Genomic DNA, 27,179 nt, shown 5'->3' with positions numbered 1-27,179 from the left:
CGTGGAGCGGACCCTCTGGGACACTTCCCTCCCTCTTGTTAGGTCCGAACGCTGCCCGGCTTCGAAGCACCGGCCGCGCCCTGTGTGCTCCACCCTCTCTCTCTCTCTTTGCTTCCCGACTCACTGCCCAGCCCCGTTGCAGAGCCACCTGATCGAGCTCTAGCCCGCCGCAGCCCAGGAAGGATCAGTGCACTACCTGCCACCAGCCCGATTAGCTGGGAAACCACAGACTGGAGAACAAAGCCTGGCTCTCGACAGTCTCTCCTGCAACTTTTCAATTCGATGATTTGGAGGGCGGTTGCCAACGGTCGACGCCCGTTTCTCGAGTTTCTTTGGATTATTTTTTTTTTCTCTTTCTTCTGGCTCCGACCTTCGAGAACATCATCTGAGGTGCTGCCGAGTTGCAGTTAAGTTCGTTTCTTACTCGCTGCCAGTATTATGTCCGTGTATAATTGAGACACGGACTGCAGGAGTTGATTATAACAAGTCTTTACTGAATGGAGACAACCTGGAAACTGAAACTACAGAAGCCTGCTAGGGCCTTTTATACAGGGGTGGTCACTGCCAGTACTGCAGTCTGAGACCAGTTATTCCCTTAAAGGTACATACACAACAGAGTTAGGGGTAGTGTTAGGGTTAGGGTTAGTAATAGGGTCAGGGTTCAGGGTTCGGGGTAGGGTTAGGGGTATGGTTTGGGTTAGGGTTCAGGGTAGGGTTAGGGTTAAGGTTAGGGTTAGGGATAGGGTTAGGGTTAGGGGTAGGGGTATAGTTAGGGTTCAGCATAGGGCTAGGGATAGGGTTAGGGATAGGGTTAGGGGTAGCGTTAGGGTTCAGCATAGGGTTAGGGGTAGGGTTAGGGTTCAGCATAGGGTCAGGGATAGGTTTAGGGTTCAGGGTTCGGGGTAGGGTTAGGGATAGGGTTAGGGTTCAGGGTTTGGTTAGGGTTAAGGTTAGGGTTAGGGTTCAGCATAGGGTTAGGGGTAGGGTTAGGGTTAGGGTTCGGGGTAGGGTTAGGGTTAGGGTTAGGCGTAGGGATATGGGTATGGTTAGGATTAGCGATAGGGTTAGGGTTATGGGTCAGGGTTAAGGTTAGGATTAGGGGTACGGTTAGGGTTAGGGGTATGGTTAGGGTCAGGGTTAGGGTTAGGATTAAGGTTAGGGGTTAGGGTTAGGGGTTGATGTTAGGGTTAGGGTTAGGGTTAGGGTTAGGTTTAGTGTTAATGGTAAGGGTTATGGTTAGGGTTTGTGTTAGGGGTAAGGGTAGGGTTAGGTGTAGGGGTTAAGGCTAGGGTTAGGGTTTGGAATTAGGGATAAGGGTAGGGTTAGGTTTAGGGGTAAGTGTAACATTAGGTTTAAGGTTAAGGTTAGGGTTAGGGTTAGGGTTAGGTTTCGTTTAAGTGTTAGGGTTAGGGTTAGGGTTAGGGTTAGGGTGAGGGTGAGGGTGAGGGTTAGGGTTAGGGTTAGGGTTAGTGTTAATGGTAAGGTTTAGGGTTTGGTTAGGGTAAGGGTAGTGTTAGGATTAGGTGCAGGGGTTAAGGTTAGGGTTAGGGTTAGGGATAAGGGTAGGGTTAGGTTTAGGGGTTAGGGTTAGGGTTAGGGTTAGGGTTAGGGTTAGGGTTAGGGTTAGGGGTTAGGGTTAGGGTTAGGGTAGGGTGAGGGTCATGGTTAGGGTTAGGTTTAGCAGTAAGCTTACATAGAAACATAGAAGATAGGAGCAGGAGTAGGCCATTCGGCAGCTCCAGCCCACTCCGCCATTTAATGAGATCATGGCTGATCATCTAAATTCAGTACCCTGTCCCTGCTTTCTCCCCATATCCCTTGATCCCTTTAGCCTCAAGAAATATATCCAACTCCTTCTTGAATATATATAATGAATTGGCTCAACTGCCCTGTGTGGCAGAAAATTCCACAGGTTCACCACTCTCTGGGTGAAGAAATCCCTCCTCATCTCAGTCCTAAATGGCTTACCCCATATCCTTAGACTGTGACCCCTGGTTCTGGACTCCTCCGCCATCGGGAACATCCTTCCTGCATCTAGTCTGTCTAGTCCTGTTAGAATTTTATACGTTTCAATGAGATCCCCCCTCTTCTAAACTCTAGCGAATATAAGCCCAATCGACCCAACAATCTCTCCTCATACGTCATTCCTACCATCCCAGGTATCAGTCTGGTGAATCTTCACTGCACTCTCTCCATGGCAAGGACATCCTTCCTCAGATAAGACGACCAAAAATGCACACAATACTCAAGGTGTGGTCTCACCAAGGCCCTGTACAACTGCAGCAAGACTTCCTTGCTCCTGTACTCAAATCCTCTCGCTATGAAGGCCAACATACCATTTGCGTTCTTAACCGCCTGCTGCACCTGCATGCTTACCCTCAGTGACTGGTGCACAAGGACACCCAGGTCTCATTGCATTTCCCCTTTTCCCAATCTATTGTCGTTCAGATAATAATCTGCCTTCCTGTTTTTGACACCGAAGTGGATAACCTCACATTTATCCACATTATACTGCATCTGCCATGCATCTGCCCAATCACCCAACCTGTCCAAATCATACTGGAATGTCTCTGCATCCTCCTCACAGCACACACGCCCACCCAGCTTTGCGACGTCTGCAAACTTGGAGATATTACATCTAGTTCCCTCATAGCTGGGGTCGTAGCACCGAGCCCTGCGGTACCCCACCAGTCACTGCCTGCCACTCGGAAAAAGACCCATTTATTCCAACTCTTTGCTTCCTGTCTACCAACCAGCTCTCTATCCAAGTCAATACCTTGCCCCCAATCCCATGTGCCGTAACTTTACACGCTAATCTCTTATGCGGGACCTTATCAAAAGCCTTCTGAAAGTCCAAATACACCACATCCATTGGTTCTCCCTTATCTATTATACCAGTTACATCCACAAAAAATTCATGTCAATTAGTCAAGGACGATTTACCTTTTGTAAATCCAGGTTCACTTTGTCCGATCCTGTCACTGTTTTCCAAGTGCTCTGCTATTACATCTTTTATAATGGACTCTAGCATTTTCCCCACTACCGATGTCAGGCTTACCGGTCTATAATTCCCCGTTTTCTCTCTACCACCCTTCTTAAATAGTGGGGTTACATTAGCTATCCTCCAATCCATGGGAACTGCTCCAGAGTCTATAGAATTTTGGAAGATGACAAGCAATGCATCTAGTATTTCTAGGGCCACTTCCTTAAGTACCCTAGGATGTAGATTGATGTAAGCCCCCAAAGTGTGGACTAAGTGATATACAAAGTCGACGACACTGGCTTGTTGTAAGAAAGACAGACCCAATAATTGAAGTAAAAATGGTTTATTCAGGCCTGGGGAGCTGTGGCTCTTGCGTCCCAACACAAGGCTCCGACTCCACCGAACCTCTTGAGGTTTACACAGTTATACACATATTCCAAGACCTCCTACTCCAGAGGTCCAATCGATTTAAAAGTCTATACATTAATCACTAACTAGGTGTGTCTAACTTCTACAAGGTAACCTATAACATAAGTTTCACTTTTCACTGCAGGGGCCTGTGGACCCTCTGATTTCTTGGAAATGAGTCATCAGGTCATGTGATTTCTGAGAAACGAGTCATTCTCTCTCTTGACCACTACTAAGTTTCATTTAAGTTTCATCTCTCTAAACGGGTATGGTCATTTCTGCAATTAAACATAGGATAATTAGTACATTTCATCTTTACACATTTTGCTGCGCAATTGCGTTCTACTAAACGTGCCCTGTTACGCTCATTTTTGAATCTTACTTCATAGATTATCAGGAACTGGGGATTTATCGGCCTTCAATCCCGCCCATTTCCCTAACAATACTGATTTCATTGAATTCCTCCCTCTCATCAGACCCTATGTTCCCCGACATCTCTGGGTGGTTATTTGTGTCCTCCTTTGTGAAGACAGAACCAAAGTATGTATTTAATTGGTTTGCCCTTTCTTTGTTCCCCATTATAAATTCCCCTGATTCTGATTGCAAGGGACCTACGCTTGACTTCACCAATCTTTTTCTCTTCACATATATCTATATATAAGCTTTTACAGTCAGTTTTTATGTTCCCTGCAACCCATGATAACTGCTGTGCCCTTATTGCATGCGTCTCTAATTTCCTGTTTAATGCCATCCCCAACCTCAGCATTACTGTTTGGGGGTCTGTATATAACTCCCACTAACGTTTTCAGCCCCTCGGTATTTCTCAGCTCTGCCCATACAGATTCCACATCATCAGAGCTAATATCCTTCCTTACTATTGTGTTAATCTCCTCTTTAACCAGCAATGCTACCCCACCTTCTTTTCCCTTTTTCCTGTCCTTCCTGAATATTGAATACCCCTGGATGTTGAATTCCCAGTCTTGGTCACCCTGGAGCTATGTCTCCGTAATCCCAATTATATCATATCCTTTTACATCTATTTGCACAGCTAATTCATCCACCTTATTACGAATGCTCCTCGCATTAAGACACAAAGGCCTAGAAATTCACTGGCGCCCCATTTGGGGTGCCAGTCTTGCCAGGGCACCAGAAGTACTGCCCCGGAAGGAGTCGCGAACGCCGGCCGGAAATTCAGTTTAATCGCCCCAGATGGAAGTGCAGCGCTACTTGAGGCACCCCGCATCCCTCTTGGGGCGCTGCAACTGAAAATCGCAGTGCAACGTGCCACTGTGCCACACGCTGTGGCACGACGTGCTGTGATACTGCAGGCCTTCCTCCCCTTCTTAAAGGGGAAGGGCCTGCTGCAGCGCGATCAGCGATCGCGAGTGCCGGCAAAAGAGCCCGGCACCGAGGAGAAGTGCCGGGCTCTTGGGACACAGTCGGCACAACACAGGCGGGGGGGGGGGTGGTGCTGAGGAGGCCGGGGATGGTGGCGCGAAGAGGTGCTGGCAGGAGGCCAGCAAAAAAAATGGCCGCCCCGCACCTCCGCGCCTCTACCGCCGCAGGTAGGTCCCCTGAAACGGTCGCAAATTGCGGCTGGCGTTAAAGCAGGGGGCACTACCAAATTTCGCGATCGGGGCAGTAGCGGGGCACTGCGCACACCGATGACGTCATTGGTGGCGGTGCAGCGCTAACAGCTAGCGCCGCCATTAGCGTCCCGCTAAATTTAGTGGGAGGTGTGGCCAGTGGCGCAAAACCCACTATGTGCCCTCTTTGGGCGCTAACAGGTGGCGCAGCCCACTGAATTTCTAGGCCAAAGCCTTCAGGATTGAGTTTTTAACAATCTTAGTCATTTTGGAATTCTTATTTACTGTGGCCCTGTTTGATTTAAACCCTTGATTTCTCTGCCTTCCACTTTTGCTTTTCTCCTTCCTGTCCTTTGTTTCTATCCTTGCTTCCCTTTTCTCTGTCTCCTTCCACAGGTTCCCAACACCCTGCCATTTTAGTTTAAACCCTCCCCAACAGCACTAGCAAACACTCCCCCTAGGACATCGGTTCTGGTCCCGCCCAGGTGCAAACCGTCCAGTTTGTACTGGTCCCACCTCCCCCAGAACCAGTTCAAATGTCCCAGGAATTTGAATCCCTCCCCCTTGCACCATTCCTCTAGCCACGTATTCATCTGAAATATCCTTCTATTTCTACTCTGACTAGCACGTGGCACTGCGGCCGCAGAAATGCCTATCTATTCCCCTTACAAAAGAATCCCCTATCACTGTAGCTCTCCCACTCTTTTTCCTCCTGTCCTGTGCAGCAGGGCCACCCATGGTGCCAGGGAGTTGGCTGCTGCTGCCTTCCTCCGATAAGCAATCTCCCTCAACAATATCAAAAGTGGTATATCTGTTTGAAAGGGGGATGGCCACAGGGGACCCCTGCACTACCTGCCTGCGCCTACTACTCTGCCTGGTGGTCACCCATTCCCTTCCTGCCTGTGCAGCCTTTACCTGCGGTATGACCAACTCCCTAAACATGCTATCCACGATGTCCTCAGCATCGCGAATGTATCCATTCGCAGCTCCAGCGCCGCAATGTGGTCCGTCAGTAGCTGCAGCTGGATACACTTCCCGCACACATGGTCGTCAGGGACACAGGAAGTGTCCCTGATTTCCCACATAGCGCAGGAGGAGCATGCCACTGGGCCGAGCTGTCCTGCCATGACTTAACCTTTAATTAATTTAAATTAATTTAAATCAAATCAATACCACTAATTACACTACAATTAAATGATATACTCAAGGGCCCTTGGTTACTAGCACTCCCTGATACACATCAGAGACCTTAGAAACTATAACCACAAAAATTAAGACCTTCTAAATTTTATAAACTTATAATCTTAACTGTCAAACTATAGAGTAGTATAAATACTCACTTGGCCATACTCACCCAATCAGCTGCTTCCTCTTGCCAGCGTCACTTTTTGAATCATGACGTGGCTCCGGAATGCTGCCGCTGGTCTGGGAGATTGGTAAGCCTCTGTAAAAAAGCTGGCGAAAATGAGTTTAAGTACTCACTGTACCGCTGCTCTCTCCACTCCCGACACTGGCCTCTGAAAGAAAGCCTGGGAAAGTGAGTTTAAATACTCACTGAACCTCCGCTCTCACTGCTCCAGACACCAGCCTATGAAAGAAAGCCCGCAAAAGTGAGTTTAAATACTCACTGAACCTCAGCTCTCACCGCTCCTGACAATGGCTTGTCCCTAACCAGTGTTAGGTTAAGGGTTAGGGTTAGGGTTAAGATTAGCGTTAGGTTTAGTTTTAGGATTAGGTTTAGGGTTAGTTTTAGGGTTAGGATTAGGTTTAGTGTTAGGGTTAGGGGTAGGGTTAGCGGTTATTGTTAGGGTTAGATTTGGGGTAAGAGTAAGGTTAGGGTTAGGGTTAGGGTTAGGGCTAAGGGTTAGGGTTAGGGTTAAGAGTAGGGTTTGGGGCAGTTAGGGTTAGGGTTAGGGGTAAGAGTTAGGGTTAGGGGTAAGAGTTAGGGTTAGGGGTAAGAGTAGGGTTAGTCGGCAGTCAAGGTTAGGGTTAGGTGTCGTGTTAGGTTTAGGGTTAAGAGTCGGGTTATTGTTAATGCTCGGGTTAGATTAGGGATAGTGGTTAGGGTTAGGGTTAGAGTTAGTGGTTGGATTAGTATCAGCCAGTGTTAGAGAGCAATGAGGAGAGAGTTTGGGTTAGGATTAGGGTTAGTGGTTGGGTTAGGGTTAGATTAGGGATAGTGGTTAGGGTTAGGGTTAGGGCTGTTGGTTGGATTAGCATCAGCCGTGGTTAGGGTTAGGGTTAGGGTTAGGGTTAGGGTTAGCGATAGAGGTTCGGCTTAGGGTTAGCGTTAGGGTTAGGGTTAGGGTTAAGGTTAGAGGTTGAATTAATGTCAGCCGGGGTTAGGGTTAGGGTTAGGGTTAGGGGTTGGATTAACGTCAGCCGGGGTTAGGGTTAGGGTTAGGGTTAGGGGTTGGGTTAGATTTAGGGTTAGGGTTAGGGGTTGGGTTAGGGTTAGGGTTAGGGTTAGGGGTTGGATTAACGTCAGCTGGGGTTAGGGTTAGGGTTAGATTTAGGGTTTGGTTAGGGTTAGGGTTAATGGTTGGATTAGCATCAGCCAGGGTTAGAGAGCAATGAGGAGTGGATTCGACCAGTAGGAAGTAGAAAATATAAGATGAGAAAGAAAGGAAAATACAAAAATGAGAAAGGTGAAGAGGAGGGAAAAAACAATTAGAAAAGGAGGGAGATAAAGTGAGGAAAAATAAAATATAAAAGCTAGAGCTGGTGTTAATCTTTTACAAAAACATACCAAATATAACACCATCTTTTTACATATTAGTGTTAATGGAGAAACAAAATGCTGCAGATTAATTCTTCCCTGAGGTCAATGGAACAGACTGTGGCTGATTGGAGGCCAAGATCTGGGTGGCACTTTCACAATGAGGCCTGTGTGGGAGGAAGGGGAGCGGAGGCCATGTGACCCAGGCCGATCCTGTAGGGCCCTGAATTCAAAAGGACGTTGAACCCAAGGTCTCTTCCTCCTCCCATGTTCACCCCTTCCCTGCCTTCTCCCTATTTTAGATGCCATCCTATTACAGATGTTAAAACATGAGGACATTCACCATATTTCCCACTCCATAAACAAACCCAACAATGTGGGATTTTAAACATCTTTTGGTGTTACATTTCATACTTAATGTACAGATTGCAGACTTGAGAAATATTTCCCTGTACAAACCTGTTTCTTGTGCCAATTATAACATTGTATTTGCCTAATGGTTGTACAATGTTTTCATTTCACAATTTCATCTCATCTACTCGTAAACAAGGAACCTTGAGTGAGTGTGACTGAGTGATCTATTGGTCTGTACAATATGTGATCAACAGTGATGTCTATGGCCTGTTTTCCTCTATTTTCTTGAGGAAGGTTTTCAACCAGTGTCACTTTGGAAAATGGTGTCCATCTGGACATTGTGTTCTGCCCCAGGGCAGGCCCATTTGGACATTATTTTCAGCCACTGCGTGGGTTCATCTGGACATTGTGTTCTGCCCCAGGGCAGGCCCATCTGGTCATTGTATTCTGCCCCCAGGGTAGGTCCATCTGAACATTATAATCTGCCCCAGAGCAGGTCCATTTGGACATTGTGTTCTGCCCCAGGGCAGGTCAATCTGGACATTGTGTTCTGCCCCCAGGGTAGATCCATCTGAACATTGTATTCTGCCCCAGGGCAGGTCCATTTGGATATTATGTTCTGTCCCAGGGCCGGTCCATTTGGACATTGTGTTCTGCTCCACAGCAGGTCCATTTGGACATTGTGTTCTGCCCCCAGGGCTGGTCCATTTGGACATTGTGTTCTGCTCCAGGGCAGGTCCATTTGGACATTGTGTTCTGCCCCCAGGGCTGGTCCATTTGGACATTGTGTTCTGCTCCAGGGCAGGTCCATTTGGACATTGTGTTCTGCCCCCAGGGCTGGTCCATTTGGACATTGTGTTCTGCTCCAGGGCAGGTCCATTTGGACATTGTGTTCTACCCCAGGGCAGGTCCATTTGGAGATTGTGTTCTGCCCCCAGGGCAGGTCCATTTGGACATTGTATTCTGCCCCAGGGCAGGTCCATTTGGACATTATATTCAGCCATTGCGGGGGTTCATCTGGACATTGTGTTCTGCCCCAGGGTAGATCCATCTGGACATTGTGTTCTGCCACTGCGTGGGTTCATTTGGACATTGTGTTCTGCCCCCAGGGCTGGTCCATTTGTACATTATGTTCTGCCCCAGGGCAGGTCCATTTGGACATTATGTTCTGCCTCAGGTCAAGTCCATTTGGTCATTGTGTTCTGCCTCAGGGCAAGTCCATTTGGTCATTGTGTTCTGCCTCAGGGCAAGTCCATTTGGTCATTGTGTTCTGCCTCAGGGCAGGTCAATCTGGACATTGTGTTCTGCCTCAGGGCAGGTCAATCTGGACATTGTGTTCTGCCTCAGGGCATTTCCTAACTCAAATATCACACACGGGATTCTTGAACCACTTACTAGGGAAGAGCAGCTGAGATGGTTTCCTCACGATTTCGATCTTTTCTGAGGTAGGCTGTAACCACGGCTAAAGAAGTCATCCTACCCATTATGATGGGGGGTCATCGGCACCCATCGGACGCAAGTACCCCCACTGGACATTTAGCCAGCATTCAGAACCAGTGCCTTGTTCCACTCACTGGGGCTGTCTGGAGTGGTGCCCAAACCCACCCTTCTGACCCAGGCGGGAATATTGCTACAGAACTAGTAGTCACTCCGTCCAGATGTAAGTACCCCACTGGATGTCAGCCCAGTATTAAGAGACCATATTCTAGTTTCCACTTACTTGGACTGTCTGGAGTGGGGCTCAAACTCTTCACCTCCTGACTCAGAGGCAGCAATGGTGGCACTAAGCCAAAGACTCACTCCAGAAAGTGATGGATAAAACAAATTTAACCACCAGAAAACCATCACAGATATCAGGTCTGCTCAGTGTAGAAAGAACCCTGTTGAAAATCAGTTTCCACAAGCCAAGGAATTGCTGCTGCTGCAATTCAGGGACTGATGCAGACTCCTGAAGGTTTTTACCTGATGAAACGATTCATCATTACCAGCTTTGAAGTTTCTCCAAGTTTCAGCCTTCAGATTCCATTAATAAGCCCAACCCCTCTACAATGATTGACGGCCCAGTCTTACTCTGTTTGCAGACAGTCATTAAGGTAAATAAAGAATAAGACTGGAGAGGGCTCCTTCTTCTCACCCACCCACGATGACCACAAGATGAGGAAGGCCATTCAGCCCATCTTAATCCATCCATCCAGAACAACCCGAGACATCCCCCACTTGCTGGATCCCAGGAAAGGGAGGTGGGGTGGCTTTGTTGGTAAAGGATGGGATCAGTGCAGTGGTGAGAAGTGATATTGGCTCAGAAGCTCAAGATGTAGAATCAGTTCGGGTGGAGATAAAAAATAATAAGGGGAAAAAGTCTCTGGTGGGCATAGTCTACAGGCCCCCGAACAGTAGCAATACTGTTGGACAGTGAAAGGGTTAAAAAGCAAATCCTCTCAGTGTTTAAAATGCAGGGCAAACAAATTACTTTAGACAAAGGAAAGAGAGAGGGGTCATGTGCAAAATCACTAAGAGCTGAGGAGAAGCCAGGTGGTGATAAAAAGTCTGCCCAGCTCAAGGACATTGTACAATAGAGCCTTACAAGAATAAGATAAGGCATAGCCACCAGGCTACACACAGCTAATGCTGAAGTGTGAGAAAGATTTAATAAAATGTCAGCTAGACTTAGAAGTAGTAACATAAAGAAATAAAATGGCTTCACAGAATTGGCAGTTGGCTTGCATATATATATTAATTAATAGTTGTTCTGAGTTTCGGAAAGGTAGGAAAGAGAAACATCAGCCTAGTACATGGTCTGGCAGTTTGTAGAACCGAACTCATGGTCCAAGTGACAGAGACAAGAAGCAGAACAGTGAAGGGGTTAAAATGAACCCTCTCAGAATTCAGACAGCCGAGGTGACCACTACTTAAGTGATGCCAGCAAAATTAAAATCAGAACAAAGGAGTGGGGTCATGTGAAAGTGAATAAGAACTAAAAGAAACCAGGTTGAGATAAGAAATATCACAATAAAAATTGACTTACGTAAAAAGGCAAAACTAAACAAAGAACAGCGTGAGAAGCTTCGCAAAACCAAGATAAGACGCAGTGGTGGGACCAGACAGAATATGTGTGTTTTGCGTAAGCGATAAGGAAGATGCTGCTTTAGCTAAAAATTGTAGACACAGCAGAAAATAGGGGTCATGGGAATTTGACCTGTGACCAAAGGCATAGTAAGATGTAACTAACCTTTACAAATACTGAAAAGAATAAATAAGCCATATGTGATCAGGTGATTATTGTAATACAATGTGATTGGATGAAAATAGAATAAAAAGCTGTACCAACCAAGAGAGAACGAGAAGGTGCTCGCACAGACCGCGGGGTCTGAGATGCTTCTCCCAGAGCTCAGGTAATAAACTGCATCTTTTTACTTTTACACGGTTTAGATGTGAATTTATTTTCACCCCAACAAATTGGCGCTGCGAGCGGGGTACTTCGGAGCTGGAAGACCGCCTGCACCAGTGAACAGGGCGAGCAGTCAGGCTTCTGACCGTCCAGAAATTGGATCACTCGGGAGGGCGGTGTGACAGCGACGCAGAATCGAAAAGAATCTGGCATCCGTGACGGGTGAGAGGTGCAGTTTAAATAGTGGATAAGTTTAAATAGTGGTTAAGTTGAGTGAAACCTGATGTGTTATTTCAGAATGTAAATGTCTCGAGGACCCATACTGAGCCGGAATTAAGAGGGCGATTGGGCCCCACGTGAAGGCCAGAGTTAATAGGGAATCCGAGACAGACAAAAGTCTCTCTGTTGTGTTGCGTTGCGGGACGTACTGTATTAATGTATTAACGGCCGCAAGTGAAACAATCACCTCTGACAGCGAGATAGTTACAAGTCAGGACCACCATCACTAGTGGTGGATGATAGGTAGACCTCTGAGAATGAGTTGCTAGGGAGGACCGGAGCGTGGTAAACTAGTACCAAAAAATAATACATTATGGCAGAAGGCGGAGGCCCAGATTGGGGACCGCCAGGATCATTGAATCGGCTCCATGCTGACGATCAGAAGGGTTTGGTTGGTAAAATGACAAAAGATGGGTGGGATCCATTAGGAAAACCGATAACACAACGAGAATGGTGGGAGAAACAGAAACAAATAAAACACAAGATTTGCTGAGTGAAAGGAACCTTAAAAAAATGCTGGAATTTCAGTTTGTGTGAAAGTGCGTGTTAAAGTGTGAAAGTGTTCCTGACTATGAATGTTTAAGAAGTTACATTATTTCTTTTGTCTGATTAGATGTTCTTTAAAAGAAAGATTCTGTTGTGTGTGTTTTAGCTCCACCCACTTCTCTGTGTTAAAAGCGTTTAAATCTTTTGTCTTGTCTCGGATTTTCGAAGTTTTAAGAATGTGCAAATAAGATTGTGCCCCAAGAATTGAAAAAAGAACCTTTTGAAATAATTTAAGTTAAGCTGGTGTGTAAAAGCTGAGAAGAGCAACAAAAAGTTTGGATTGCAATAGATTTTTGTACTTGCAGTGCAAACTGTACAATGTTACATTAAGTTTCAGACTAAGATTTAACCTTGGAGTCCCGGTTGCTATGGTGAAATCTTCTAAAGCAGTTTGATTTGATTTGTTTAAATGTGAAAAACTAATTTTTCTCCAGTTATGTTTTTACAGTATTTTGGAAAGACATCTGAAGAAAGGATTGTAGGATTCGCAAAATTGAACTTTATATTATAAAGGGCCAAATGGCAGAAGAGGCCATGATTTTTAAAGACTGTTTTAAAAGAAGCCCAGAAAAAGGGGCATACGAAATGGCCGCCATGCCATGTGACCAGCTTATTGGGATTGTTCTGGACCGATGGACATTATGTGACATTCTGGACATTTTTACATGCAATAGCACCCTCTGGTGGCGGTTATTGTGTTAACAGTTTGTAAGCTGGAAAGGTCATCTGTTCCTTTCTTCCTGTGTGAGGTCATTTGACCTTTGTTCCTTTCTTCCTGTGAGAGGTCATTTGACCTTCTTACCTTTCTTCCTGTTGACCCCAGGAAGCAGTTTTACCAGGAAGAACCTGACTTGAGTAATGGAGAATTTGCTATGAGAGGTTCCATTACATTCCAGTGTAATCTGACTTCATATGTTAGGCCAAGTGCAATATCTGTGAGTATCTTTAGTTCTTAGCATAATAGCAACGTTGTCAGAGTAATATTTTGATAATACTATGTTTATAAAAGGTTAATATTTAATAGTTACAGAAGTTAGTTCAAATGTTAGTTAGTTATACAATTAGTCCATTCTACTGTTGTAAATATGTTTATATCTTGTGTAATATCGAATGTATAGTACTCAGTTTATGTACAAAACATACTTTGTCTTTGTTTACAGTTTCACAAATTCGTTCAAGTAAAAGCTTCAAAACAGCAACCGCTTCAGGAAGAATTATTTTGAATGAGTGTTTAACTTGCTGGATAGCTAGATAGGAGCACGTCTAGCGCGGCCAGTACAGTGAAAAGATATCAGTGAAAAGATAGTAATACGGCTAGCTGTGAAGAGCGGAGCAGGAGGAGCCCAGAGTAAGCCTTAACCTCGTAGAGCACATCTACCTCACATCAACATGTCAGAAGATAATAACAAAAATGCTTTGCAGCAAGTAGAAGACCTTAAACAGGCAGACGAAACTGTAGAACGTGACAATCGGCCTATAAGCACTGGTTACTACAGGTCGCAAGTTGGCTCACGGTCATCGGGTGGTTCTAGAGTAAGCATAGCCATCGCCAAAGCACGGGCTAAACTAGTAGCAGCTCAAGCCAGAGCTGCACATACGGACAATGAAATAGAAATAAAAGTAAGTCAGGCCCATCTCCAAGCTGAACCCCAAGCAGAACAGGCCCGGCTCCAAGCAGAACAGGCCCGACTCCAAGCAGAACAGGCCCGACTCCAAGCTGAATCCCAAGCAGAACAGGCCCGGCTCCAAGCAGAACAGGCCCGGCTCCAAGCAGAACAGGCCCGACTCCAAGCTGAATCCCAAGCAGAACAGGCCCGACACCAAGTGGAACGCCAGGCTGAACAGGCCCGTCTCCAAGCCACATTAGAGGCTCTGCAGCAACAAAAAGAGATAGATGCTGCATTAGCCGAGACACAAGTATTCGAGGCAATTTTGGAGGGAGCTGATCCCGAGACAGCTTACAAACCTTTAATTCCCGTTCCGTGGCAGAGTCCACGACAGCGCACCATAGATTACGTGAGCGACCATGCCGACATACAGTTTACAGGAGAAAGGGATGGAGGCCCGCACATCTCTACAGACGCAAACACTTCGTATAACATGCCACAAGTTGCCAACCAAGGTCAAAGCAGACGGCAATCCTCAAGCTGCAGAGTCTCCCCCAGCAGAACGGAAGACATGGTGCAAAGGAATAGGACGCCGAATAGAGAAAGTCAGAGGCAAAGCCCCTCTCGGTTCCTTGAGACCCCCAACAGAGCCCCCAGCCAAGGCAACCCTGGCACAGGTCCCAGCACCTACGACCTTGCCAAATACCTTGCACGCACCCAGCTGGTGACTTCGGGGTTAATCAAGTTTGATGACAGGCCGGAGAATTATCGGGCTTGGAAGTCCTGCTTCCACGATGCCATATCGGGCTTAGACCTGTCGGCAGGAGAAGAGCTCGGCCTCCTTATCAAATGGCTCGGCCCAGAGTCCGCCGGACAGGCCTGCAGGATAAAAGCGGCCAATGTGGGGCAGCTGCCAGAGGGGTTGAAGAAGGCTTGGGTGAGGCTGGAAGAAAGCTACGGCTCGCCCGAAGCCATTGAAAGGGCTCTCTTTGACAGGTTGGCGAACTTTCCGAGGTTGACGAGTAAGGAACCCCAGAAGCTCCGCGACCTTGGAGATCTGCTGTCGGAACTCGAAGCCGCAAAGCAGGGCGGCTACCTACCCGGTCTATTGTACTTAGACACTTCCAGTGGGGTAAGTCCCATCATTGAGAAGCTTCCATTTAACCTGCAGGAGAAGTGGATAACGTTTGGATCAAAGTTCAAGCTAAAGCACAATGTGGCGTTCCCACCATTCTCTGCGTTCGTTAAATTCATCCGTAAAGAAGCCAAAGCCAGGAACGACCCCAGCTTCAACTTCTTCTCCTCCCAACCAGCACTTGCCAGAAGAGACAAGTTCGACAGACATGGGAAGACACCAATATCTGTCCACAAAATGCAAGTGTCCTCAACTGAGCACACAAAGATTCAGAAGAAACCTGAGGATATGAGCAAACAATGCCCTATCCACAACAAGCCCCATCCTTTAAAGAAGTGCAGAGGCTTCAGGGAGATGTCCCTGGAAGATCAGAAACAATATCTTAAAGAGAACTCTATATGTTTCAGGTGCTGCTCGTCCACGAGCCATCTCGCCAAGAACTGCAAGGTATATGCAAAATGCACAGAAGGTGAAAGTGATCGGCACGTTTCAGCACTACACCCAGGCCCAGCTCCTTGGAAGTCAGAGACGCCTCCTCCCGCATCAGAGCACAGTGGGGAGAGAGAGGGAGCTGCTGGTATGGAGATTACATCCAGGTGCACCGAGGTGTGTGGAGAAGGAGTGAGCGCAAGAGCATGCTCCAAGATATGCCTCGTTAATGTGTACCCTGTAGGACGTCGCACACTAGAGAACAAGCCATCTCAGGTGAGCACACTCAAGACTTCCATCTTGGAGAATTGTCGTCCAAGCTACCTTACCCCATGCAGTAGACAGATCTGCGTGGTGTTTGACTCCAGTGCACCATATCAGGGCGTCTCTCTCAACGACGTACTCCTCACAGGGCCCGATCTTAACAACAGCCTCTTGGGAGTGCTCATGAGATTCAAGAAAGAGCCCGTCGCCATCACTGCTGATATCCAGCACATGTTTCATTGCTTCGTGGTGAGAGAAGACCACAGAGACTTCCTCCGCTTCCTGTGGTATCGGGACAATGACCCTAATAGAGACATTGTGGACTACAGAATGCGTGTCCATGTCTTTGGGAATAGCCCATCCCCTGCTGTCGCCATATACGGACTAAGGAGGGCTGCCAAGGAAGAAGACGATGGGCTAGATTTTCAGTATAGACAGTTTTGGGGCGCTAACCTTAGCGCCCGCCCGAAGTTAGCGCCCGCCCCAAAGTAGCGCCCCATTGCCGGAAATTCAGTGGCTTCGCCCTAAGAGATTGGTGGAGCGCTAAAAGAGGCGTTCCACTCCTATCTTTAGGCGCTAAGCCGGCGGTCCAGAGGGATAGCGCCCAGGCGGGGCGCAGCGCGGGTGCGGTCATTTTTGGACTGACAGCAGACCCCGTGGCGCCGACCAGCTCTTAAAGGGGGAAGGGACGATTTGGTCTGCTGCCACGCCCTGCACACTGCAGCCTTGCAAAGAGGCCTCAACACTGCTGCTCAGCCCCAGGGAGTCATGGCAACGCCAGAGAAGGCCCGTCAGCGTGCCCTGCGCTTCTCAGAGGGTGATCTGGACATAATGGTCACAGCTCTGGAGGTGAGGCGCAAGATCTTGTTCCCAGAGAGTGGGAGGAATCCAACCCACCACGACTACACCAAAGCCTGGAAGCAGATCGCCCAGAGGGTGACGTTCACCGGCGATGCCCCCAGGACCCACAAACAATGTCGTAAAAAATACAACGATCTGACCAGGATTGTGAAGGTGAGTAGCCTTTCCAGTCTCCTCCTCATTCTTGCATGTACACCTGACATGATGGGCAAAGGGAGCTGAAAGTCCTATTGGCCAGCCCTCAGCCAGCAGCATTGGGACAGTCATGAGCATCACATGGCCATTCGGCACTCTACACTTTGTCCAAGCTATTCCACCATGGGAGGCAGTGCACACTACATCAGGGCTTCACTCTGTCCACGCTATTCCACCATGGGAGGCAGTGCACACTACATCAGGGCTTCACTCTGTCCAAGCTATTCCACCATGGGAGGCAGTGCACACTACATCAGGGCTTCACTGCGCACTTACAGCCCGTCCTTTCTCTTGCAGGCTAAAGTAGCATTTAATTGCCAGGCGTGTGCCAGGGGTGGCCGCGCCAAGCTGCAGAAGCTCACTCGGCTGGAGGAGCGCATGTGTGTGCTCATGGGAGCCCGTGTGATTGTCCCCACAGCGTGCGGAGTATCCGACCCTCCACTGCCCGGCAATGGTAAGGACCTCGCCTTTTGGCCCTCTCGCATCGCACTGGCCCATCCGAGCTACCTCCTTTGCCACTGTCCCACCAATGCGCTGAATACCACCAGTCCTAACTCCCTCGCTGACGCCGTCTCTTCACTCTGAGGCTACTCTTGTGCATTCCTGCTTTCAGCTGGTGATGACCAGGACCCTGAAGCTGCCAGTGACAGCACCTCTGACCAGGAGGAGGAGGAGGAGCAAGCCGGACCTTCAGGGGAACAGTCACGTCCCGCAGGAGAGGAGGAAATGCTTGACACCTCCTCACTGGACGAGTGCCTGGAGGAACTGTCGCAGGGCAATGCAGCTTCTGGGACCAGTGGCGTCCAGCCACCCAGGAGCCGTGCGCGTGGCCCGCGGCCTTCCCCCCGAAGGGGGGAAGGATCAGAGGGGAGTGCTGCTGATCGGCACACTCGCCGCCACCAACGCGGCAAGGGTCCCCTAGTTCGGCCCCCTCCTCCCCAGCGGGAGAGTCGCAACTCCAGTCCGGACACCTTCACCTCGGAGGAGGTGCGGAAGCTGGATAAGATGGCCGAGGATTCGGACCGGTGCCACACGGAGCTCATGAGCGTGGTGGGGCGCATGCCTGAGGCCATCGAGTCGCTGGCGACCAGTGTGCGCGAGTTCGGGGCAGCAACTGCCGCGAGTGGCCGCATGCTGACTGATGCCATCAAGACCCTGGCGGCTGTGATGCGCGCGCACACCAGGACCACAGGGGCACTCACTGCTGCCACACGCGCTGTCTCAGGCAGGCATCGCCAGGGCAGCCGCCGCGCTGGACCATCCCAGCAAGCCGCCCCTCGGCTGATTGTTGCGGATCCTGCAGTGCGGGCCCGGCCGAGTGCCACCGTGCCACAGCACCAGCCAGCGCATCCCAGACGCCAGCTGGCCCACATTGCGCCATCCGTCGCTGCCATTCCCCCACTGGGGCGTCAAGGGCAAGCGGCTGCAGCTGATGGTGGCCAGGCTCAGGTGCGCCACTCAGCAGACGGCCCCTCGAGGCCCAAACGCCGTGTAGGCCGCCCCCCAGCGGCATCTGGCGGAAGGGCATCTGAGCCTCAGGCGCCTTCCCCCAGCCTCGCAGCAGCCACTGGGCAGAGCTTGCGAAGGAGCAGCAGGCCGGGCAGGGGAGGCAAAAGGCTGGGCAAGGTCTCGCCCTCGCGGGCCACTCAGTAGAGGGTGTGGGCAGCTTTCCTTTTATATGGCGGTGGCCATCTTTATTTTGCCCATGGTTGTGTTGTTGGAGGGCTTATTTTTTGCGTTAGGCCGACGTTGAGGCCCGGTTTGAAGAAAGGTGGAGTGACTCCTCCCCAGTTTGTGGGAGTGAGTCGTTTGTTGGGCTTTTTGTGGGGCCCGTTTATTGTTTTTGGGGATTCATGTGGGAAGGGCTTTTCATTTTTGTGTAATAAAAAATTATCTTTATTCATGCAGTCTCCATGGTTGTTCTTCTTAGTGTTTGTTGGCTTCGCCGGCTGAGGGCTTGCGGAGCGGCTGCATTCATCTTCCCTCATGGCCCCTGGCCATTCCCTGACAGGGGGCTTAGAAGTACCGTGTAATAAGGTGGCGTCGTGCGGCCCTTGGCCCTGGTCGCTCCCTCCTGGGAACGTACTCCTGCTCCTCCTCCTCCTCCTCCTCCTCCTGAGGTGCTGGTCCAACGTCAGGTGGCAGTGCCTGAGTCCTGCGGATAGCCAGGTTGTGTAGCATGCAGCAAACCACCACAAATTGGGAGACCCGGTCCGGCGAATACTGGAGAGCTCCTCCGGAGCGATCAAGGCAGCGGAACCGCTGCTTGAGGACCCCAATAGTTAGCTCGATGATGTTGCGGGTGGTTTGATGGCTCTCGTTGTAGGCCTCTTCAACAGCGGTCCTGGGCGCGCGGAGCGGGGTCATGAGCCAGGTGCACAAAGGATAGCCTTTGTCCCCGAGTAGCCATCCTCTTGGGGGAGGCTGTGCCTGGAACATGTCATGCACAGTACTCTGCCGCAGGATAAAGGCATCGTGGCTGCTGCCTGGGAAGCTGGCATTGACTGCCATGATGCTCTGCTTGTGGTCACAGACCAGCTGCACATTCAGAGAATGGTAGCCCTTCCTGTTGCGATACTGCTCGCCATGCTCCAGAGGGGCCCGCAAAGCCACATGCGTACAGTCAATGGCGCCCTGCACCAAGGGGAATTCCCCGAGTCTGGAAAATCCCAATGCGCACTGATGCTGGCTCTCCAGGGCCATGGGGAAGGAGATGAATTGGCTTCTCCTTCTGAACAGTGCTTCGGTCACCTGGCGGATGCAGCGATGCGCGCCGTACTGGGAGATGTTTGCTATGTCCCCAGCAGCGTATTGGAAGGAGCCGGTGGCATAGAAGTTCAATGCCACCGTCACCTTCACTTCCACCGACAGAGACGTCCTGCACCTGAGCTTTGGCCGCAGATCTCGGCGAAGCAGGTGGCAGATCTCTGCAATCACCTCCTTTCGGAATCGGAGCCTTTTAACACATCGCGCGGCACTCATGTTTAGGTAGGAGTGCTGCTGGCGGTATAGCCTGACTGGGTAAGGCCTACGTGGCCGACGCCTGTAGCCCCCTCTGCCTCTAGCCAGGGCTGCCCCTCTCACAATGCGTCTGCGAGCCCTACGGACATGGAGCTGCAGCTCCACGTTGGCACCCCATGCAACCCCCATCAAATCCTGGCAAACACTCTAATTTCCAAAAGGCCACTTGCAGCGCTCTGGCCTGAGTCCAAAAATACCTGGCTCTTGCTGCTTGAAACCAGTTAGCTATCCTCCTTGTTGTGTCTCCAGAAATGCGTTGCACAAGAGTGTTTTCTGAAAAAAGGCTGGCCTTTATACTGGAGAGTACGTCCCCTTTAATTTGCGCCCCCCGGGGCCCGCGCTGGTTGTGTTGCGTTCCTTTTTCCAAATGCTCCGGCCGCCAGCTGCACAATGGGGCGGTCCGACTGAAGTTTGGAATCGGGGCGCACAAAGGGCGTTGCATGAGGATGTGACGTCATTTTCTGCGCGCGCATCCGGGCGGGCGCTAAACTTTGCGCCGGCGCTAACAGGCAACTTAATTTGGGGCGGGGCACAAACTGCGCTGCGCCCGGGCGCTACATGCATAGCGCCCGAAAATCACTTCTCTTAAGGCGCTAACTGCTGGCGCAAGCGACTGAAAATCTAGCCCGATGACTTTGGCAGTGATGTGAGAGGGTTCATCGAACGAGAGTTCTACGTCGACGACGCACTGAAGTCATTCCCGACCAGAGCAGAGGCCATCAGTACCCTCGGACGAGCCCAGGAACTACTTGCACTATCCAACCTCAGGCTGCATAAGATAGCCTCTAACAGACCAGCAGTGATGGAGGCATTCCCCCCGGAAGATTGTGCTAAGGACGTCAAGGACCTAGACCTCTTCACTGATGACCTCCCCCTACAGCATAGCCTAGGGGTGTCGTGGAACATAGCAACAGACACATTCACGTTCCAAGTCCTAGACGCCAAGAAACCCTTCACACGTAGAGGAGTGCTCTCTACAGTCAACAGCCTATACGACCCTCTCGGCTTCTTAGCCCCTGTCACCATACAAGGCAGGCTGCTTCTCAGGGAACTCTCCACACGCGCTGAAGAGTGGGATTCACCTCTCCCTGAAGAGATGGAAGCAGAGTGGGACAGATGGAGAGACTCACTCCAAGACTTACAGGAGATCCGAATACCTCGCTGCTATTCGTCTTTCTCTCCCTTAAATGCCCAATTCAAAGAGCTTTGTGTCTTTGCAGACGCATCCGCTTAGGCCATTGCAAGTGTGGCTTATCTGAAGGTCACCACTCAAGAAGGACAAAGCAAAATCGGCTTCGTCTTTGATAGAGGCAAGTTGGCGCCCCAGCCAGACCTCACCATACCCAGGTTGGAACTGTGCTTAGCAGAACACAACCTACCCCCTCACAGCAGTCTACGGAAGCTGCATCCTATCATCGACACCGACGGACCGTCTCCGAGGTGGTTCTTCTTTTGTCGCCAGAGGACTCCAGTGACAAGTAGAGTTTGGACTATGTGGAGTCGTTAATGACCCCAGACGGGGAGTGTTCTGGACCAATGGACATTATGTGACATTCTGGACATTTTTACATGCAATAGCACCCTCTGGTGGCGGTTATTGTGTTAACAGTTTGTAAGCTGGAAAGGTCATCTGTTCCTTTCTTCCTGTGTGAGGTCATTTGACCTTTGTTCCTTTCTTCCTGTGAGAGGTCATTTGACCTTCTTACCTTTCTTCCTGTTGACCCCAGGAAACAGTTTTACCAGTGTGGTGATTATTTCCTATGTTTAATAAGAAGTATTGTGATTGGTGAATGGGGTGGTTGTTCTCTGTATTAGTAAGAAGTATTGTAATTGGTTGTTTGTTTCTACCTTGAGATATATGTTGTAAACTCATTGGTAGTGGATGTCAGGTGATTTGTGGTGGCCATCTTAAATTCAGTTCTCTCTAGTCATTGTTGGAGACTGCTGTTGAAAGATGTGCTACTGGGTTTTTAAAGTTAATAAAGCCTAGATTAGAAAGGCAAATCTATTCTTTATCTCAATTTATTAACTTTTTATCAGAATGGAGCGATATCTTCAACCGGAACGATTCAATGCTGACCCTAATTCTGCAGGAGTGGATGATAAATGGAAACATTGGTATTGTACATTTACAAACTTTTTGGGTGTGTTGGAACAAGAGTCTCTGAATAAGCTGAATATGCTGATCAACTACATTGCTCCGGATGTGTATAAGTATATTTTGGACTGTAAAACTTATGAATTGGCTATTTCTACATTGGAGAAGATTTTTGTTAAACCAAAGAATGAAGTATTTGCACATTACCTTCTATCTGCCCGTAGGCAGCAGGTGGGAGAATCTTTGGATACTTATTTACAAGCACTTCGGCACCTTGGTGCTAACTGTAATTATAAAGCCGTGACGGCCGAAGAATATAAGGAAGAATCGGTACGGGATGCTTTTATTAATGGACTACTGTCTAGATCAATTCGTCAGCGGTTGTTAGAAAATAAGACTTTGGATCTCAAGAGTGCTTTTGAGCAAGCTTCTACATTGGATATGGCTCAGAGAAGTTCGGATTCTTATGCTCTTTCTAATCGGCCTGTGACTGTGGTTTCGGCAGTTCCGGACGAAAAGGAATTAGGTGGACTTAATGGGAGTGGTTTACTAGATTCTGAAATAGTTTCTACTCCAACAGCTCCACCTTTTACTTCGGCGGCTGTTGCCTCTAGGATTCAGAAGTGTTATTTTTGTGGGAACGTCCGGCATCCTCGTTTGAAGTGTCCTGCCCGGGAGGCTGTATGTAGTAAATGCGGCAAGAGAGGTCATTATGCATGTGTTTGTAAATCATTAGGTTCAATTACCTCCTCTTCTGCGACTATTCAACCTGTAGAGAGGGCGTTTATTGCATCAATTTCTGCTGCATTTGCTCATGGCCTAAACAAAGCTATAGTTGTGGCCCAAGTTAATGGGTTAGAAGTGAAGGCTCTCATAGATACGGGCAGTACCGAGAGTTTTATAAGTCTTCAGTTTGTGAAGGAAAAGTGTTTGAAAATCTTGCCTGTTACTTATCAGGTGTGTATGGCTCAGACGACCCTTACTTCACAAGTAGCTGGTTGTTGCCTTGTGAAATTGATTCTTCTAGGTAATACGTATACTGATATACGCCTATCTGTTTTGCCTAATCTTTGTGTGGATATTTTGATTGGTCATGATGTGCTTAAATTACATGAGAGTCTTAGCCTTTCGTTTGGAGGGACTAAGCCACCCTTATCCATTTGTGGATTAACTTCTTTATCCATTTCTCCATTATCACTTTTTTCCAATTTGATGCCGGAATGTAAGCCAATTGCTACCAAGTCAAGAAGGTATAGCAGTCAGGATAGAGAATTTATTAATTCTGAAGTCCAACGTCTTTTATTGGAAGGAATCATTGAACCTAGTTATTCGCCTTGGCGGGCTCAGGTAGTTGTCACCACTAACGAGAGGCATAAGAAACGAATGGTGATAGACTACTCTCAAACTATTAATAGGTATACTCAATTAGATGCATACCCTTTGCCTAAGATTGATGAGCTTATCAACAAAGTATCTCAGTATAAGTTTTTTAGCACTATTGATTTAAAGAGTGCTTATCATCAGATTCCTATTGTTAAGAGGGATCAACCATATACAGCCTTTGAGGCTGGTGGAAAGCTGTATCAGTTTTGCCGAATACCATTTGGTGTTACTAATGGTGTTGCTTGTTTTCAACGGGCAATGGATGCTTTTATAAGTGATAACTCTCTCTCTGACACCTTTTCATATTTAGATGATATCACGGTGTGTGGTAAATCAAGGGTGGAGCATGATTCTAATTTAGAAAGATTCCTTCAAGCTGCGGAAAAAGTTGGTTTAACTTTTAATAAAGAGAAGTGTATCTTTTCGACTACTGAGGTAAATCTACTGGGGTATATTATCTCGGGAAATAAGATTAAACCAGATCCAGAACGTCTGCGACCATTGTTCGATTTACCTTATCCTACTAATTCTAAGGCTTTGCAACGAGTTGTTGGACTGTTTTCTTACTATTCTAATTGGATTGCAAACTTTTTGCAGAAGATCCGGCCCCTTATATGGGTTACGACATATCTTCTATCATGGGAGGCCAGGACATGTTTTGATAAATTTAAAAAGGATGTCCTAGGAGCAGTTGTGCATTCTATTGATGAGCAGGTTCCCTTTGTGATTGAGACGGATGCTTCTGATTTTGCAATTGGGGCTACTCTGAACCAAAATGGAAGACCTGTGGCCTTTTTCTCACGTACTTTGAACAATAGTGAAAAAAGGCATTCTTCAATAGAGAAAGAGGCATATGCAATAATAGAAGCACTGCGTAAATGGGGACATTATTTATCGGGGTGACATTTCACGTTGGTAACCGATCAAAAATCTGTGTCCTTTATGTTTGATGTTAAACATTTTGGAAAGATCAAAAATGATAAAATAATGAGGTGGAGGATTGAGTTGGCATGTTACCATTTTGATATAGTTTATCGTCCGGGGAAGGATAATGTTGCTGCTGATGCACTGTCGAGGGCTTATTGTTCTGTGATTCACGGAGATACGCTTATTAATCTTCACAATGCTTTATGTCATCCTGGGGTTACGAGGATGATACACTTCGTACGCAGTAAGAATTTGCCCTTTTCAGTTGAAGACGTCAAGCGGATGACTTCATCATGTTCTATCTGTGCTCGGTGTAAACCGAATTTCTTTAAGCCTCAACGAGCTCATCTTATAAAGGCTACTTCTCCTTTTGAACGTTTGAGCGTTGATTTTAAGGGGCCTCTTCCTTCAATGACTCAAAATCGATACATATTTACTGTTGTGGATGAGTTTTCAAGGTTTCCTTTTGCTTTTCCTTGCGCAGATGTATCAGCTGCTACAGTTATCAAATGCCTGACTCAACTTTTTGTCATCTTTGGGATGCCGGCGTATATCCATTCGGATCAAGGAAGTTCTTTTATGTCTTCCCAGTTGAAGGAATACCTTCAGAGTCGGGGAATTTCTACTAGTAGAACTACCCCGTATAACCCCCAGGGTAATGGACAGTGCGAACAATACAATGGGGTGATCTGGAAGGCAGTTATGTTGGCTTTGACATCCTGGAATCTTAAGAATACACAGTGGGAAATGGTACTGCCTGATGCCCTGCATTCCATTAGATCATTGCTTTCAACGGCTACTAATGTGACCCCCCATGAAAGGCTCTTTAATTACCCGCGGAGATCTACTACAGGATATTCGGTACCTTCATGGCTTACTATGCAGGGACCTGTGTTGCTTCGACGCCATGTTAGATTGTCAAAATATGATCCTTTAGTGGAGGAGGTGGAGCTGTTGGAGGCAAATTCCCAATATGCTCATATTCGATTCCAAGATGGGAAAGAAAGTACTGTTTCAATTAAAGACTTGGCTCCTTGTGGTGGCCAGCCCTCTTCCGAGGGTACTAATAATAGTCATGATTCAGATAATGTGGATGTTGTTATAGATACTACGAATGTTTCCAATCCTATTGCAGATAATTATACTTCTATTAGTCAGCCTTTGATGGATGTTCATGACCGTCCTAGTTTACTTCCTGATGGGATTTCCAATCCGGAAACCGTTGATAATCGGGATATGGATAGCCTGTCTGCAGAAGATACTTCGGTGCCTCCGGGTGTGGGAGGGCAAGGAATTTCACCAAGGTTAAGAAGGTCGACACGAACAAGATATCCGGTCGACCGATTGAAAATGGACTTTTAATGTTTTAAAGTTGTTGAAATATTATATTTGTATTTTAGTTGTAAATAAATTAATTATAAATTGTAAAGGTTATTTAGGTTGGAGCATATTTTAAAAGGAGGGGTGAATGTGGTGATTATTTCCTATGTTTAATAAGAAGTATTGTGATTGGTGAATGGGGTGGTTGTTCTCTGTATTAGTAAGAAGTATTGTAATTGGTTGTTTGTTTCTACCTTGAGATATATGTTGTAAACTCATTGGTAGTGGATGTCAGGTGATTTGTGGTGGCCATCTTAAATTCAGTTCTCTCCAGTCATTGTTGGAGACTGCTGTTGAAAGATGTGCTACTGGGTTTTTAAAGTTAATAAAGCCTAGATTAGAAAGGCAAATCTATTCTTTATTTCAACCAGGAAGAACCTGACTTGAGTAATGGAGAATTTGCTATGAGAGGTTCCATTACAATCCAGTGTGACCTGACTTCATATGTTAGGCCAAGCGCAATATCTGTGAGTATCTTTAGTTCTTAGCATAATAGCAACGTTGTCAGAGTAATATTTTGATAATACTATGTTTATAAAAGGTTATCTTGTGTAATATCGAATGTATAGTACTCAGTTTATGTACAAAACATACTTTGTCTTTGTTTACAGTTTCACAAATTCGTTCAAGTAAAAGCTTCAAAACAGCAACCGCTTCAGGAAGAATTATTTTGAATGAGTGTTTAACTTGCTGGATAGCTAGATAGGAGCACGTCTAGCGCGGCCAGTACAGGGACTCTTTAAATGGTTCCTGCGAATGCTCAGACAGCTTTGTGGATTCAACCCACAGTAAGTTCTGGAAGCCGTTTCTGAGAGAACGAAACCAGACCCCCACATATACATATGGATTAGATGCAGATCCAGTCAAGATCGGCCTGGAGACAGAGGCCATCTAAATATTGACGCAGACAAAAGGGGACAATTTCATATTCATGAGAACAGCAGCAAGGACTAGATAACGAGATCAGCAGGACATTAAAAAAATGAAGGTCATTCCAGACCAGAGATGGGCCTTTACCGGCCATCTAAAATATTTTAAAATATAATAACTACCCCGCTGTGCTCCCAGCCCGCCAAAAGTTAAACAAAGACTAACCTGATTTTGGGCGGGAAGTGGAGGCTCCTGAAGGAAAAGTATAATTGACCGAGTTGCAGTGGAACAAGAGTTGAGCAGTTGTGGAGACAGTTGGAGTGGAGTCACAGTTGCAGTCGTCGGACAGGCGAGTCGCTGGAGAATAGCTGGGTAAAGAGGAGCTGGTTTGGGAGAAGATCAGCGAACTCCTCTCCACTATCGGAGTAAGACAAAGAAGACTAAGCCACCATCAAGAAGACCGCTCGAGCCGGCGTCCCGCCCCGGGGTCACACATCGGGAGATCATCGACCAACCCCGGGCCGGACAAAGACGAGAGGCCTTCTCCCAACTCGGGAGAAGAGACAAAAACAAACTGAAGAAACGATGGGAGCCAGCCCAAGGCTCCTCTGACCGGGGTCGAGCCGACGATCCCCGACCCCGCCGACAGCCAGAACCAGCCGGTGTCCAGCCGCCCCCGACCCCCACCTCAGGAGAGACGTGTGGCGCAGCTCGCTGGGGCTCCACGATCCACGTGGAGACGGAAC

General features: G+C 47.9%; 1 long non-coding RNA gene across 1 annotated transcript; it reads right to left on the bottom strand.

Annotated features, from left to right (window-relative positions):
* Positions 1-3,310: 3,310 nt before the first annotated feature.
* Positions 3,311-27,179, bottom strand: LOC147103052 (uncharacterized). The gene is made up of 2 exons (XR_015072889.1): positions 26,659-27,179; positions 3,311-3,669 (listed from the first exon to the last, which is right to left on the bottom strand). It is a non-coding gene; the product is annotated as an uncharacterized LOC147103052 (long non-coding RNA).

The sequence above is a fragment of the Somniosus microcephalus genome, chromosome 20 (genome assembly GCF_052327205.1).
Source record: "Somniosus microcephalus isolate GS21.2 chromosome 20, FLI_Smic_1.0, whole genome shotgun sequence".
Classification (NCBI taxonomy): Eukaryota; Metazoa; Chordata; class Chondrichthyes; order Squaliformes; family Somniosidae; genus Somniosus; species Somniosus microcephalus.
Note: the sequence above shows the minus strand (reverse complement) of the source record. Positions and strands in the feature narration are given on the sequence as shown.